At 41.4% G+C, this 17,243-nt stretch overlaps 1 protein-coding gene across 13 annotated transcripts in view; it reads right to left on the minus strand.

Moving 5' to 3' along the window:
* Nucleotides 1-17,243, minus strand: part of FOXP1 (forkhead box P1) — a 577,255-nt gene that overhangs the window by 296,575 nt on the left and 263,437 nt on the right. The window contains exon 1 of one of the 13 annotated variants that reach the window (XM_087431337.1): nucleotides 1,876-1,895. The exons of the other annotated variants lie outside the window; for them this stretch is intronic. The gene's annotated coding sequence lies outside the window, so the exon portion shown is untranslated. Of the gene's footprint in view, nucleotides 1-1,875; nucleotides 1,896-17,243 lie in introns of those variants that run through there. 13 annotated transcript variants of the gene reach the window in all.

Here is a 17,243-nt window from a genome sequence, read left to right on the forward strand (position 1 = left end):
AACCCCTTTGCTAACAGGGAGACTACTGCTTGATAATAGGGCACTAATTGTGCAGCCCAGACAATGAGCATAAAAAGGGACTGGTGAAGGGAGAGAAGTAAATAACAATACAAAGTAATAAATGCTTCTGCCAAATGAGTGCAAAGAAATAAAATGCTCTAATATTCTCAGGACCAAGTGTTCATCTTGGAAGGTCTGGTCATAGAGAGTAGCTGCAATATAAGAAGAGGATGGTGCACTGGCCCTTTTGAAGCCTGAGAAACATAACTTGAAGAAAATTAAAATTATCTGGTAATGCTCTTTTTCTACTGGAATGTCTTTGCCCTACTCCTCTGACCTGTCTGCATGACGAAGTTCTACTCCTCACAGAAGGCTTAACTCCAGTGTCACTTCTCTCACGAATCTCCCACTAATATTCCCAGGTGAAGATGAGCCCTCCCTAGAATTCCTTTGAGTCTAATATTTCACATCAAAAAGGATTTCCATGTCAGCTTCTGTACCTTCTCTAACATGCTGTGAGCTCCCCAAGATCTGCAGAAATATGTTACTCATCTTAGTGTTTTCAGGCCTGTAGAACCCAGAATGTAGTAGGACTTTGGGGTTTATCAATTTTAACTGAATTGCAAACAGCAAACAGAAGATAGGGATAAGTGGAAGCTGACCCTCAAGGTCCCCCAAGAAGCATGTGACTCAAGGCAAGCCTTGACAGCAAATGCTTGGGGTGGCCTGGACATGAAGCCAGACCTTCTCTGCTGCCCTGGGAGCTGAGAAGTTGCAAGGATGGAGCTGCTGGACCTGCTCCCCACCAGGAAGGGAGTCCCATTAGATAAGGGGTCACCACAGAAGAAAGCAGAAGGGAGAAATGTAAAGATGGGGCTTCGGGGCTTAGATCAAGTCCAACCAGGCCTATACCTGACCTATTATTCAGTCACATAATCAAGCTCAGATTATGTGATTATGCTAATCATAAACCAGTATAGGCCAAGTCATATGACACACAACTAAAAAAAATGTTCCAGATGATACATAGATAATGGAAGTCGATAAAATAAATTAGCATAACACAGGAGACAAGCCATACAGAATCCTCCAAAGGGAGGAGGTGGTGGGATCTGGGCTGAATCAACTGTTTCTTATCACTGGGTTTTGAAATCAATCAGCAATTCCAGCCAGATTTTCACATTTACTAAAAGCAAGGATTTAAAAAAGAGATCATCAAAATCTAGTATCTGATCTTTTTCAGCAAGGCTTGCTACCCTCTAGGTAATAACACTTCGCTCTTTGGCATCCTGGAACAACTATGCTCAAATGGGTGTTATACTCATAACACATATAATCCAACAGCACTAACAGGGTAAATGGGGAAAATAAACTCCATTCCCCACCACCAGTTTCCCTTCCCAAAGGCAACCATTGTTACCAGTGTCTTGTCTCTCTCTTCTAAGAATCTTCTACACGTATACAATCATATGTGTTTTGTATGTATTCTTCTTTTTTTCCCCCTTCTACCCAAAGAGTAGTATATTTACCCACTTGGTCACTTAATATATATTGGAGATATTTCCAGATCAGCACATAGGGGTCTACATTCTTTTTTTAGTAGCTGCATAGTGGTGTCCCTATGTGTCCCCTACCCCAGGGATGGACCATAATTTAACCATTCCTTCCTGATGGATATTTAGGGAATTTGGGTTTTTTTTTGTACCCACAAGTTATATCCCTGTACACAGGACTTTCATTAGCTGGATGAGTATAAATCTCTAGAAGCAACAGCTGATTTTTGCTACTGCATTTGTGAACTAAGAATCAACAACTTTGCAAGTTGGAAAAATAAATCCCCATTCACCTTCTCACATACCCCACCTCTGGGCTTACCTTTTACTGGCATCTTTCTGTTAGGATCAGATGATCAGATGCCCTTGGTAGACATTGAAAACAAAACACAGAGAGGAACAATTCTGGAATATCAGCTGATATCCACTGCAGCAGAACCCAAACAACCTGGTAAAATACCATCCCCAACTCTTTTTAAAATTAATACATTTTACAGACCTATTAGAAAATCATTTGAGCCTACACCTACGTGAGGCTTCTGGGGATGCTTCACACCCTCAGAGTTCCACGTGGCATGGTAATCAGTTGCAAGAGTAGTTCCCCATCCTCTCATGCTTATCCTTTCTTCATTCTTTTCCTGTCCTTTCCTACCATTAACATATCCTGGAGCATTCTTTCAGCCTGTTTTCCTCCAGTCTAATTATTCTTTAATTTTAAATAATATAATAACTTTGACATTTTCATTTATAGTTAAACCTTGCTAATTTGCACAAACGATGGGTAGACACAGCACAAATTAACAAGCTTGAGAAATCAGCAAACACAAAAAAACCAATGATTAAAAAGAAATCAAATTGCTATATTATGAAATACACATTTATTCTTAGAAACAAATTCTGCAGACTTGTGAGAAAGTATGGAGCAGTGACACTTGGCTGCTTTCTAATATTATTTCTTTTCTAAGATACAGGGTTACTTTCTTTCCACAGTCTCCAGCGATGATGTTTTCTGAACAAAATATCAGTACGCATGGTAAGACGAAATCTTTCTGAATAACTATGAGATTCAAAAGGCAGTCTATGAGCTCAGTTTTGCTGCCGTAAGAATTTCTGGGCTCTCCGGTTATAGGGGAGAAAAAATACACTTAGTACAGTCAGGCTGCCATAACAGAATACCATAGAATGGGTAGCTTATAAACAACAGAGATTTATTGCATTTCTCACAATTCTGGAGGCTGGTTAGTCCAAGATGAAGTCGTGGACAGATTTGCTGTCTGGTGAGGATTCACTTTCCAGTTCGTAGATGGTCGTCTTTTTGTGTGCTCTCACATGGCAGAAGGGGGTGAGGGATCTCTCTAGGGCCTCTTTTTTTTTTTTTTTTTTTTGGTAAGGAAGATCAGCCCTGTGCTAACATCTGCCAATCCTCCTCTTTTTTTTTTGCTGAGGAAGACCGGCCCTGGGCCAACATCCGTGCCCATCTTCCTCCACTTTATATGGGATGCCGCCACAGCATGGCCTGCCAAGCAGTGCATCAGTGTGCACCTGGGATCTGAACCGGCGAACCCCGGGCCGCTGCAGTGGAGCACGCACACTTAACCGCTTGTGCCACGGGGCCTGCCCCTCTAGGGCCTCTTTTAAAGGGCACTAATCCCACTCAAGAGGGCTCCACCCTCATGACCCAATTGCCTCCCAAAGCCCTAACTTGAAACATCATGACATTGTTAGGATTTAACATATGAATTTGAGGGAAGGGGGATACAACCATTCAGTCTATAGCATATACGAAAGTGATTCCTTCCTGAAAAACCCAAGATGTGTCCAATCCAATCTCTCTATCCTCCTCCTCCACACTAGGGCTCTCCCAACATTTCACTAACTCAGCCAATGGTACCTCCATGCAATGATGTTCACATCATAAATTGAGGTCATCTTTAACAACTCCCTCTCTCTCACATCATTGTCTCAATCTATCAATGATTGCTGCCTAATTTTAACTCCTAAATATCTCCAAGTCTTTCTTTCCTTGCCTGTCCACAATCAACCTCATAGTCCAAATTACAGTGCTCTCGAGCTTTGTCTTCTGCACTAGCCTCCTGCCACGTTCATCTGTCCTACACAGCTTCTTCCATCTCCTCCTCGACACCATGCTTCAGCCATGCTGGCCTAATTTCTCTTCGTTAAGCATGCCACATTCACTCCCACCTCATAGACTTTGCCCTAGCTGTTCCTACATGGAAGGCACTTTCCCTAATCCATGTCTGGCTCCTCCTTTTCATCTCTACTTAGCGCCTAAGGGGAACTTTCCCTGACAATCCACCAGTCTAAAGTGGCCACTCACCTACCCAGCTACTCTCTAGTACATCACTATTTCAGTTCACTGGCTAGAAAACAAACCTGACACTGCTCTAGTTTACTCTGTTATCATACAGTGCTCTATTCTCAGAGCCTTGAATTGTGTCTGGCACACAGCAAGTTGCAGTAGGAAGCCTCAAAGCTGGCTGCCAATAACTCCTCCCCTTCTTGTATGCACGTGCCCATCAAGAGTTAGAATCCTTTCCTCCTCCCCTTGAGTGTGGGCTAGCCATGTGATGTGCTTTGACAAATGCAAAGGAGTGAAGTGAAACCACCCCTGCTAAGCCCTGCCCAAAAGGAAGACTTGCACCAATGGTTGTTGTTTTAAGCCACTAAGTTTCAGGATAGTCTGTGAAGCAGCAATAAACAAGTGAAGCAGAGGTGCTCATTATTTCTTTAGAATCAATGACGGCCCTCACTAGTTCTTTTTTTAATTTTATTTATTTATTTATTTCCCCAAAGCCCCAGTAGATAGTTGTATGTCATAGCTGCACATCCTTCTAGTTGCTGCATGTGGGACGTGGCCTCAGCATGGCCGGAGAAGTGGTGCGTCGGTGCGCACCTAGGATCCGAACCCAGGCTGCCAGCAGCGGAGCGCGCGCATCTAACCACTAAGCCACGGGGCTGGCCCCTTACTAGTTCTTCTGTATCTACTCCCATTGCCTCCAGTCATTCTTAACTTCACTGAGTGACTTTCCCAAAATGCAAATCTGATCATGTTCTCCCACTGCATCCCAAACTTCCCTCACTACAAAAACAAACCAACCAACAAAAAAACAGTTTTGGAAGCACAGATTCTAATCCATGTACTTCTGCTTGCAATGTGTATGTATCCTTGGCCTCATACTCTCCCTGGCACCTTCTATATGCGTTCAGTTCCTTCCACACACCACAGTCCGTCCCAACACAGGGGACATGCTGTTCCTTCTCTTTGCCTCCCCATTTAACCTCCAGCCTGCTCTCTTTCTCCAGATCTCATTTTAATCACTATTTCCCCTGAAAGCCTTCTCTGACCTCCCTGACTAGGGCAAGTCCCCCAACTATAGGCTCTAGAAGTACAATGTATCTCCATTTCTTAGTCCTCATTAGATTTGCCTTTATTAGCTCCTATTAGTCTGAGCTGCGTGAGGCCCCCGTCGTGTCTTTTTTGGCTGACTACTATAAACTCAGCAAAGAACACTGTGGCTGGCACACAGGAGAAGCTCAAATATTTGTTGGAAGAGTGAAGAAATGAATAGTGTGGTCACTTGGACTGCCTACTTCAGATCCTGGCCACAGCACGTCCTAATGATTGACCCTGAGCGTGTTCGATGAATGGCTGGTCCCCTCTCTGGGCCCGTCCTCCTTCATCTGGAGAAAACAGTAGCAATTCCCTCACAACCAGGTTTTTCCAAAGTTTAAATGAAATTATACATAAGGGCACTTAGCCCAGCGCCTGACACATAGCAAATATTCAAAAATTAGCTCTCGTTATCATCATCATTTACTATTATTCCTGTTTCTCACTACAAGAAAAGTCTTAAAGTACAAAGTAATAGATTTTCTCCCCGATGTTCTACCATCTTTTTCCTTTATGAGCACAGATGCCCTGTACGTGATGCTAAGCAAAGATGGCCATGGCGCCTCATTGTCAAGCTGGCCTCCCAGAGAAAATATCTAGACTGCCTCCATCATGGTCTGTACAAGAGCTGATCTCAGAAAAGCAATCTGATTAAACAAATTCTCAGCGAATGTAATAACAATTAAATACCCGGCCCTCCCTTCTTACATCTCTTGGAGGCATTTAATGAGGATCTTTGTTATCCTTGATAGAGATATGAATTGGTACCATTCTTCTACAAAATAGTTTGGGAATATACACAAAATTTTAAATAGATATCAATATCTATCTACCTACCTACCTATTTAGCTATCTACCTAAATTTCAAGTACATATACCTTTTTACCCAGCATTTCTCATTCTGGTAATTTGCCCTAAATCAGTGCTTCTCAACCAGGGTAATTTTGCGCCCCCCCCCCCCCAGGGGACACACGACAACGTCTGGGGATGTTTCTGGTTGTTATGCGTATGGGGAGAGGGAAATGCTACCAGCATCTAGTGGGTAGAGGCCAGGAATGCCACTAAACATTCTATAATGCGCAGGACAGCCTCCACAGCAAAGAATTATCCAACCCAAAATGTCAACAGTCCTCAGGTTGAGAAATCTTGTCCTAAGGAAATAATCAGACAGGCTTGCAATGATGAATATGCAAGATTGTTCACAAGCATTGTTGTGTACAACCTTGTATATCCAACAAAGAGGAGCTGGTTATTAAAGTGTGATATATCTATACATAGCTATAAGGTAATAATAATGTTGCCATATACCAATTAGTACAGAAAGATAACAGCAACATACTCTTAAATTTTAGAAAAGTAGGAAAAATGTAGCACAATCTTGTTAAAACTGTGACTTCTCTATACCCAACTGTCAAATAGAAATATAATGTGAGCCACAAATGTAATTTAAAATTTTCTAGCAGATACATTTTAATAAGTAAAGTGGAACAAATGAAATTAATTTTAATAGTATATTTTATTTAATATAATATATCTAAAATATTATCATTTCAACCTGTAATCAATATCTAAACTTATATCTTTTTTCAAAATCTGGCGTGGATTTGACACTTACAGCACATGTCAGTTCAGGCTAGCCACATTTCAACTGCTGAAGAATTGATTGGGGCAACTGGTTACCATATTGGACAGCCAGGTCTACTCAATGACATTGGGCAGAAAGAGGGGTTTAGAAGGATTGTCTCCAAAACAGTCCAAACTGTGATCCTGGGGGTGAATTTGCAGTAATGTTGACTTTCTTATCGTGTTTTTGTTATTGTTTGTTTTTTACCATGAAAATTATCATGTATAAGTAAAGAATATAAAACTATATGCGTTTTGAAGGAATAAAGAGAGAAAATTGCTTGCTGGGGTCATGAACATATATGAGGCAGCCCTCCTGATCACCTCTCCCATCTTTGTCGTAAATGACAGATTCTGGAGTTTTCAGAGAAAGGGCTTGCGGCCACCTCCCCTGTGTGCTCATGCATGCACGCACATACGTGCCCTCCTTTGCATAACAGCGGAGTCAAGGTCATTCCTGCCAAGTGTACCCCAAACAGCCAACCTTCTGCTGCCTCACAACACATCTGAGTAGTGAAAAAAGAGCCTTCTTCACTCTCTCCCAGATAGGAATTCCTGCTCCCTGTCCCGTGGACCTCCTTGCCTCCCTCTCTCTCAGTCTCTGTCTTTCTCACTCTCTCTGGCCTTGGACACCGTGAATACTCAATGCAGTTTCTACCCACGTTCCTCCATGTGTAGAGCTGGGGACACAAGCCTAATGCTCCTTTAACATCGTCTCTATATGTAAGTTCTATAAGATCACGTTAGAGCCAATGAATCTCGTGCACAGCCTGGAAAACCTTTTCATACTATTTCGGTCACGCACTTTAGGTTTTGAAAATCTTGTGAGCCCCAGATCTCTCCATCTGAACCCAGGAGCATCTGGGGGTGTCAATGGTTCGAACTTTTACAATTTTAGCACTCAAATCTAAGCCACAATGTAGCTAAGAGACTGATTCAAATTCATAAAAATGAGCCAGTTGGATCCCTCTGGAAGGCTCCACCCTTTACCTTTTGATGGCAGGTGGGAAGGACAGGAAGATCATTTAAAAAATATATGTTATCCTTAAAAACTCAGAAACCATTTCTTTCTACTTAGGATCTCAAAGTTTTTGTTTTTATTTTCAACTGGGGATAGGGGAAGGTATCAGGATGCCTATTTCATTTCTATTTCTGCTAGGCTCTCCTTAATAAAAACAGCCATTTAAAAATATTTTCATTATCTTTAAAGTTAATTAATAGTAAAAATTATTATTAACGTCCTTGAGAACTCACTACATTCCAGGCACTGTGCTAATAATAAAAATAGCTGACATTATTGAACCAACATTACCGAGCACTTGCTATGTATGAAGAATTGCTCCAAGCACTTTTTACTTGGAATAATTACTCAGTTAATCTTCCAAGTACTTCAAAGGGGAGGTGCTAGTTTAGTTCCTATTTTTTTTTAAATAAGGAAAAAAAGGTTTAGAGAAATCTGGTCATTTTCTCAAGATTACAAAGCCAAAAAGTAGCAGGACCAGGGCTCCAATACAGAACGCTAAACCTGAACTCTTAACCCAACTGTTCTTTATACAATCTTCACAGCACACCTACGAGACAGGTCCCTTCACTCCTCCATTTTACAGATGGGGACCACGGGCTGGTGCGCCAGGACCATGCCCAAGAACTCACACATCCACACTCCAGCGAGGCCTGCCCCAATCCACACCTCTCAGGGGGCGCACTGGTCCAAAACAACGGCTACTCCTTCAACATTTCAGCATCGGAAATGTTTATTTCTCAATTAAAAGTCAGTCGTGTTTTGAAATGGTGGTGACAGGAACCAGGCAAGTCCACAGACAAGAGTGTGGTTTCCAAGCACATTCCCGGGAGAGAGGAAAAAGCCAAAGAGAAAGCCGAGTGTGGTCCTTGCCCTGGGGGCCTGTCTTCCCTCCATCAGCTCTGAGCCCGGGAAATCTCAGAGAGGACTGAGAAGGCAAGAGGAAGTGCACTTTCCTTTCATATTTTTTTTCTTCTTAATTCTTTCATTCAAGGGTTGATGAGAATCAGCTGGTAGAGCTTACAGACGCGCAGAGCAAACGCCCAGAGAGGGGATACGATGGCCAGCGCCCCACTTGTCTCTGGAGCTCACCCTTCAGCAATACCCTACTAAACTGATGCAGATGGGAGGAGCTCCCTGATGTCCACGGGTCTGCCCCAGGGTCTACTGTTTAACTGGACGCTGCCACACATCTCTCCAGGCTTCTGGAACCATGTGGTTGGAGGATACTAGCTCACAGGGTAAAGGCTAAAAGGAAATGGAGAGAAGCTTCTTGGGCTGGGAGCACAGGACCTATGACAGTGTTCCTTTCCCACGTGTGACAAGGAGACTACGGATGGGATCTGGCTGAACACTGTTTTCTATTTGAGATGCTGATGATAACAGAGCAACAGCAGAAGCAAGAATAGCAGCAACTGTTCCTCTTACTGTGCTAAGTGCTTTATGCAGATCTGTCAGTTTGTCCTCACCCTAAAGCAAAGAGGTGGATCCATCTCATTTACAGAAGAGCCTTTCTTTTTTGTTTACTAATGTATCCCTGGTGTCTAAAATAGCGCCTGGAACAAGTAAGCACCCAATAATTATTTCGTGAATAAAAGAATGAATTTAAAGCACCAAAGTTTTTGAAAAGCTTGTGAGCCCCAGATCTCTCCATCTGATTTCTGGAGCATCTGGGTGCCAATGGCCCTGCCTTTTTAAATTTTATCACTCAGATCAAAGCTGCAATGTAGCACTGTGTGAATTCACCGTAAACTCTGGCATAAGGGCCAATGATCAAGTAACCTCCCAATGACAGGATCCCTTCTCTATCCTATCAGCACCTGGCTTCCCCCAACCCCACTCCTCTAAACCCTGGCAGCTCCAAAAAATTATGAACAATTAAAAGAAGAAATACAAACAGCCTAAAGAAACAAAACTTCTGGACTTCGTTTGTAATCAAAGAATTGAACAAGAAAAAAATGAGATAGACTTTTTTCTCCTATGATTTAAGTGACAATAAAAAAAATGTTGAAATTCACTGTTGGCAAAGTTGCAGTGAAATAAACCCTCTCCTTCAGTACTGGTAGGAGTGTAAATTGATGCATTTTGGACAGTAAGATGACAAGATGTATGGAAAATCTACAAGAATTCCATAACTTTTCTTCTAGTAATTTCCTCCTCTAGAATATAGCTAAAGAAATGGAAATTGATGGACAAACATTTTTGCATGGATATGCCCACTAAAACATATTGCAGAAAAACTGGAAACAACTGCCACACCCAACATTAAAGAATAGTCAATAGAATTTTATTATTTCCAAAAGGATGACATAGTATGCAGTCATTTAAGACGTCTTTATAAATACTTCAGGGCCAGCCCTGTGGTGTAGTGATTGGGTTCGACACGTTCCACTTCAGCGGCCCAGGTTTATGGGTTCAGATCCTGGGTGCAGAACTGTACCACTCATCAGCCATGCTGTGGTGGCGACCCACACACAAAATAGAGGAAGATTGGCACAGATGTTAGCTCAGAACTAACCTTCCTCAGCAAAAAAAAAAAAAAACAAAACACTCCATCACATAGGAAAATGCCAACCATATAACGTTAAATTTAAAAATGGATACACGGGCTGGCCTGGTGGCATAGTGGTTAAGTTTGCGTGCTCTGCTTCAGTGGCCCTGGGTTCATGGGTTCAGATCCCAGGCGTGGACCTACGCACCACTTATCAGGCCATGCTGTGGCAGGCATCTCACATATAAAGTAGAGGAAGATGGGCATGGATGTTAGCCCAGGGCCAATCTTCCTCAGCAAAAAAAAGAGGATTGGCAACAGATGTTAGCTCAGGGCTAATCTTCCTCACACACAAACAATAAAATGGATACATAATTCTATATACTGTATGACTGCAATTTTGTTAAGTATGTGTACATTCAACAACAAAAAGAATGGAAGAAAATATATGTTACTCTCAGGGTCAGGATTCTAGATTATTTTTACTTTTGTATTTGGTCTACTTTTCCATAATTTCAAATTCCCTATAACGAGGTGGTTTTACATCTGTAACCAGAAAAAAAATAAAGTTCATGAGAATTTCCTACTCTATGTTCTATTACTAATAGCATAACGAGAACTTAGCTAATGAAATTCTATGACCCTTCTTGATGACAATTCTATATTGGTCTTTATGTATTTTTATCCCACATAAGGAAATAAAGAGAAGATGTCAACCCCATTCTAGAACTAGGAGGAGTAAGACCTTGGGCCATAAGCAGTTCAAATCAATCAGACAGTGTGCACCTCAAAAACAACGGGCAACACACCTTATTATCCTTTCCCAGCCTCAGCCCTCGGCAAAACACGTGTCACCTGGGAGGTGTTCATTCATAAGAATCAGTCAGATAAGGACAGAGTGGACACGTGAATTCTCATGCGACACAAAACACGCAACTACTTAAAAAATGAGAGTAGCTGTCAACAGGCAGGAACGTTATAACTTTATACATATCTTCATCAAATGTCCTTGTGAAAACGACAAATCAGGTTTGAGAGGGAGGAGAGAGACGGAGAGGGGGGGAGCGAGGGAAGAGGAGGACAGACGAGGAAGGGCAGCGGCAACAGCAGCATGAGAAGCTTTAGAGGCTTGAGGAGAAGAGAAGGAGAAAATGAGGGAAGGAGAGTAAAAAGTGGGCATTTGCCGACATGAACATTTTTTGATGATGCTTTTCCTGTTTAATATTTTAAAACACTTGTAAATGGTGTAATTTCCCTTAACATAGCTGGAAGAGGGAGAAAGCGCTGGAAACGAAATCCAAGAAAGGGCTATCTACATGAAAAGACACATTTTGGTTTTCATCAGGTCTATTTTTTTAATAGCCAACTTGTTAACAGTCAAATTTTAATATTTCTGCTTGTTTCTGGTATTACATCATAAAAGAAAGGAAGAGGTGTGAGACAAGAGAGGGGGATTCCAACACAGACGGCTACAATTACGCAGTGGCCTGGGGTATGTCATTTTCCTTTTCTGGCTCTCAGTTTCATCTTCAGTCAATTACAAGGAATGGACCACAGAAGTCTGACGTTCCTTGGTCCTCTCTGAAGTGAGAAATCCAAGAATGCTTCATTGACCGGCCATTTGGGGATTTTAGAACTAGAAGGCATAAGGGCCACAAAGGAGAGTGGTGTACAGCTCAATTTTAAACACACAGTGACCCTCATAGGAACTCAATAAATATTTGTTGCCTAAACAATTAATGACAATACCACTGAGGTATGGCAAACAAGAGAACTTAAATTTTAAACTCTAAAAGTTGTAAGTATATTTTTATTTTCCGGGGTAATCTGACTGAACACCCACGAAAGCAAATTTTGGAGATGCAAATGCAAACCAATTAAATTAATGGCTTGCTCTAGAAAAAGAGAAGGGGTGATGTCTGGGATAATAAACAGTGAGAACATGAGCGGCTGTCCCTTGAAAAGACACAAAGCTCCTGGCTCACGTCCTGAAAATCAAGTTGGGGAAGTGGGAAAATATTAAGAGACCATTCAGATCAGAAAAGAAAAACGTCTAGCAACTTCAAGTCTAGAAATGTTGACATCAAAGTTAATGCAAATTGTACCTCACCTTATGGTGGAAAACACACGCAGTCAATGCCAGGGGATGATTTTATGTGCCTCAGATTCGTCTTAACATGACTTAAAAGTAGAGGGAGAAACTGGGTGATAATCTAAAATCCCCACATCATTTATAAACCTAATTCAAGAGACTGAGCTATCTTGAGATGTCCAACACAGACATATTGGCCAGCATGAGTAACTGGAAGGAATCTGAGGTCCCTCCTTTGCAAGAACAGACGACACAAAGATAGAAGTCTCCACGGGATCCTAAAAATAAGATTTAGATAAAATATGTAATAACTTGGGGAAATGCAACAGTTTAAGGGTCAAAGCAGGAAACAAAATGATACATACAGTACAAGTATATATAAACAAATTTATATATACAAAATACTGGTGAGATACAGATAAAATGTTGAACTCTTTAGGTGAGGCCACTAGTGGAATTCTTCTTCCTACATATTCTTCCTTTATTTTCATGCTTTCCTAATTTCTTCTAATGCCATTTTATAATGAAAAAAAATTAAGGGGTACATTATATTATCTTCCACAAACAAGGAATATTCTTACCTCACCCAACATCACCTTACTGGTATTTAGTATCTAAATAGAAACAGCACAAGTTTTCCATTATTTTACCTACAATTTCCTAGATGCTTGAAGATTTAGGACCAGCCTAGAAATCTTGAAAATGTTCGACTGTGTTTCAGAATTTTTGAATAAGCCAGAATCTTTGATGTACTTAGTTAATTTGAAAGGCGGGTGAACCCATCAAAGACTACCCATATTAGTATAAGGTAAGGCTGACAGACAGACGTGTGGCTTAGGCACAAACTAGTACTTTACTAATCTAGAGACTATGTTAACCACACCAAGCTGGGATGTACTTTAGATGATTAAAATCAACATATTTTAAGTTAAAGATGTAAATACATCCCCTATTCCCCTGTTTTTATTTAAACTTGATATCCAAACCATTGGATTAGAGAATGAATTAAAAGGGGCAAAATGTACAGGATTCCTTGATGTAGCAGTGAGCTTTTCTCTGATCACTTTCCACAGGCTGTACTGTGACGCAAATGTCACAGTTAGCCCCCTGGCCATGTGGGGCTGCAAGGGATGGGTGCACAAGAGATGCCCTTAACAAGTAAGAGGGCTGAACAGGCACTCTTCCTGGAAAAATCATTCAAAATGCCTAATTACCATAAGCTGACTGGTAGTTGTATGAAGCCAGGATATACTACGGGAGTGAGATTCAAACATTCTTGACTCTCGCTAAGGTTATCGATGGCTTTCGTGTTGACCAACCCAATGGTCAGTTCTTTGTCATCATCACTTTTGACCTCTCAGCAGCATTGCATACAGCTGCCAGTGCGCTCCTCCTTTAAACAACGTCCTCAACGGGCTTCCAGTTCACCACCATCTGAGTTTTCCTCCCATCTTTGATCCTACCTTTTAGTATCCTGTGATCAAACCTCCTCACGGTGTTGGCTTCAGAACCCACATCTTGGAGTCTTACTCTTCTTGATCTATACCATTGCTCCCTTCGTGAGCTCACCCAGTTTCATGCCTTTACCTATCACTTACATGCTTATAAATCCTCAACTTAAAGCCCTAGTGGGACATTATCTAGACCCACATATCCAAATGCCCACTTGACATCTCAATCTGGGCGAGTAATCAACAGCTCAAAGCTCACATCTACAGCTGTACTCCTGGTCTCCCCTGCTTCCCTCATCCACCCTTGACAAAGATTCTTGGCTTGACCAAACTTTACTCAGGCTCCTAAACGTGTGCACTTCGTTGTAAATCTAGTTTTAGCAAGAACCCTGATAAGTCAGGTTAACCAGAACCCTCCCCCACCCTCAATATCGGATCACCCTCGATATCTGATGGGTTCCTCACCTTCCACCCCCACCCCCAAGGTGATGTCTGACCACTCTGGCCTGTCTTCAGCAAGAATTCTGTCAGATCAGTTTAGCCAGGACTCTCCCCTTACCCCTGACGTTTCTTCTTAGTGATTTTCCATCCACTGACCCCCATCCCGCTCCTTGTTTACAAATTCCCACTTGCCCATGCTGTATTTGGAGTTGAGGCCAATCTCTCTCCCCATATAAAAATCTTACTGCAGTAGTCCCTACACCTATTGTGATGGTCGTGAATAAAGTCTGCCTCACTATCTTTAACAAGTGAAATTGTTTTTCCCTGTAACACCCTCAAACCTGCTCCCCACAGGCTTCCCTATTTCAGTCAATGGCAGTTCCATCCTTCCAGCAGTTGCTTGGACCGAAATACCTCAGTCTTCTATCTGACTTCTTTCTTTCTACCCACAAGCAATCCATCAGTTGATACCACCCCACTCAGGACAAAAACCTTGGAGTCATCCTTGATGCAACTCTTTCAAACTCCTCATCTCTTCCACGAGGAAATCCTTGGCTCTACCTTCAAATAAATTCCCAATTTAACCACTTCTCACCACCTCTACTGCTATCCTGATTCTGGCCATCATCATATCTCACTGGGATTATTACAGTGGCTTCCTAACAGGTCTTGCTGCCTATGGTCTCACCCATTCACAGTCTACTTTCAAAACAGCTTCCAGAGTGACCTATTTAAAGCACGGGTCAGGGCCAGCCCCGAGGCTTAGCGGTTAAGTGCGCGCGCTCCGCTACTGGCGGCCCGGGTTCGGATCCCGCGCACGCACCGACACACTGCTTCTCCGGCCATGCTGAGGCCGCGTCCCACACACAGCAACTAGAAGGATGTGCAACTACAACATAACAACTATCTACTGGGGCTTTAGGCAAAAAAAAAAAAAAAAAAAGGAGGAGGATTGGCAATAGATGTTAGCTCAGAGCCAGTCTTCCTCAGTAAAAAAGAGGAAGATTAGCACAGATGTTAGCTCAGGGCTGATCTACTAAATAAATAAATAAATAAATAAATAAATAAATAAATAAATAAATAAATAAAAATAAAGCACGGGTCAGATCTTGACCCACCTCAAAGCCCATCAGCACTGGCTCGCTATTTCACTAGGAGACTAAGAGTGCAATGAGCCTTAATGCCCCACTCCTTCTGGCCCTGTTACTTCTTGACCTTGTCTCCTGCTACTCTACCCCTTGATGACTTTGCTTTGGTCATACTGGCCAACTTGCTCTCTTTAAAATATGCCAAATCTTTGCTCAAGTGCCTCTGCTTCATGGTTCAATGTGTACCCCGTTTATTCAGTTGCAATCCCTTCCCTCTGGCAATCTGATTCCCTTAGCCTCCTATTTTCTCCACAGCACCTATCACCATGTATGTATATTCTATGTTTCCCTGCCTGTCCTCATCCCCTAGAGCCACGAGCAGGGGCTTGGTAGCTGTGTCGTTCGCTGCTCTGTTCCCCAGCCCCTTGAGCAAAGCTGAAATACAATGCCTGCCACATATGTAATTGTAACCACATTGGAAAAAGGAAAGAGTTGAAATTAACTTTAACAATTTATTTTATTTAACTCATCCAAAATATGATCATTTCAATATGTAATCAATAAAGAGTAATTATTGAAATATTTCATATACTTTTTCCCATACAAAGTCTCTGAAAAACTTTGTGGATTTTACACTTACACCCATGTACGTTTGGGCTAACCACGTTGCAAGTGCTCAAAAGCCACAGGTGGCTAGTGGTTTCCATACCGGACAGTGTAGGTCTACGCCATTCATTTTATTCTACTCTATTATACGTGTATTCCATTTTTAAAAAATTCTTGGGCGCAACCCACTAAATTGATTTCCTAATCTGCAAATGGGTCCCAATGCCCACTTTGAAAATCACTGTTCTAAATAAACTTTTATAAAGTAAGTAATCTGTAATGAATGGATTTTAGGACACTTCCTTTGGCCTCCAGGGACTGCTCAGGACCGTGTGAAAGGGAAAAAGACTCCCAGAAAAAAGAGGCCTGGAGGGAAGGGCGAGGAATTAAAGCATGATGCCAGTCCACAGACTGAAATCATCGCAGGCCACTCAGTGACACAAGATTTTTTTTCTTAATTAAAAGGTAATTTAAAATAACTCATTGTACCGTCAGATAATTAGCAAAACATCTAATTACCTATAATTATATACACATACATGCTAATATACAAAATTCAAGGGAAAATCTGCATGATTTTCACACTTCAAAAAAAGTGCATCTGAATAGAGCAGAGAGACTTCAAGTTTTTCTTTTTCTTCCCACCTGCCATGCAAAAGCCATGGAAGTACATTAATTCAAGGACAGAGAAGTACAAACTTAAATGTTTAATCTTCATTTTCCATTTCCAAAGTCCCACTCACCAACAGTCTTTTAGAAAGATACTATGAACTTCAAATCCAAACTCTTTTGCCCGGGGCAGAAAATGTCGACTTTTAAGGATTCTACCATCAGCATGCCATGTGCTTCTTTAAGATCCTGGATGTTACTAGATACGAGGGGTGTATAGTCAAGATTAACATAGATGTGCTACCCTAAAGAGAGTTTTGTTTTTGTACAGTTAATCTTCCAATTTCTTCATGAGGTTTTTGAATTGCCAAAGAAAGACAATACTTCCTACTTCTCTGCTAAGCTATTAAGTTGTCACCTAAGCTGAGAACTTCTTTCTAAGATGCTCAAGGTAAGCAGTTGCAATATTTGTGCCCCTGGCAGATAGAAGAGCAAAAACAACGAAGATGAATAAAACCATTTGTTATTTGGTTTTGTATTTTTGATTGTTCACTGTGCAAAATATGGCTACTTGATAATTGCTGCAAATATTGTCTTTACTACTAAATATGCCTTCATGTACATTTCAACAAGTGACTTCTGCTTGAAAACGAACTCTATTGAGCATATTTCTCTGGAAATCAATATTTAAAATATTTTTTCTTTGAAACTAACATTCAAGAGAGACAGCTCTTGTTTACAGAGTAAGTTAGTTTAGCATTATGGTTAACAATGTTTAAAAACAGCTAACTTAAAATGCAAACATTTAAATTCTGAAATTTAACTGTTGGGAGGCCAAGTCAGTCCTACAGAAATA

The sequence above is a fragment of the Ceratotherium simum genome, chromosome 5 (genome assembly GCF_057802395.1).
Source record: "Ceratotherium simum simum isolate JZ-2026a chromosome 5, ASM5780239v1, whole genome shotgun sequence".
Taxonomy (NCBI): Eukaryota; Metazoa; Chordata; class Mammalia; order Perissodactyla; family Rhinocerotidae; genus Ceratotherium; species Ceratotherium simum.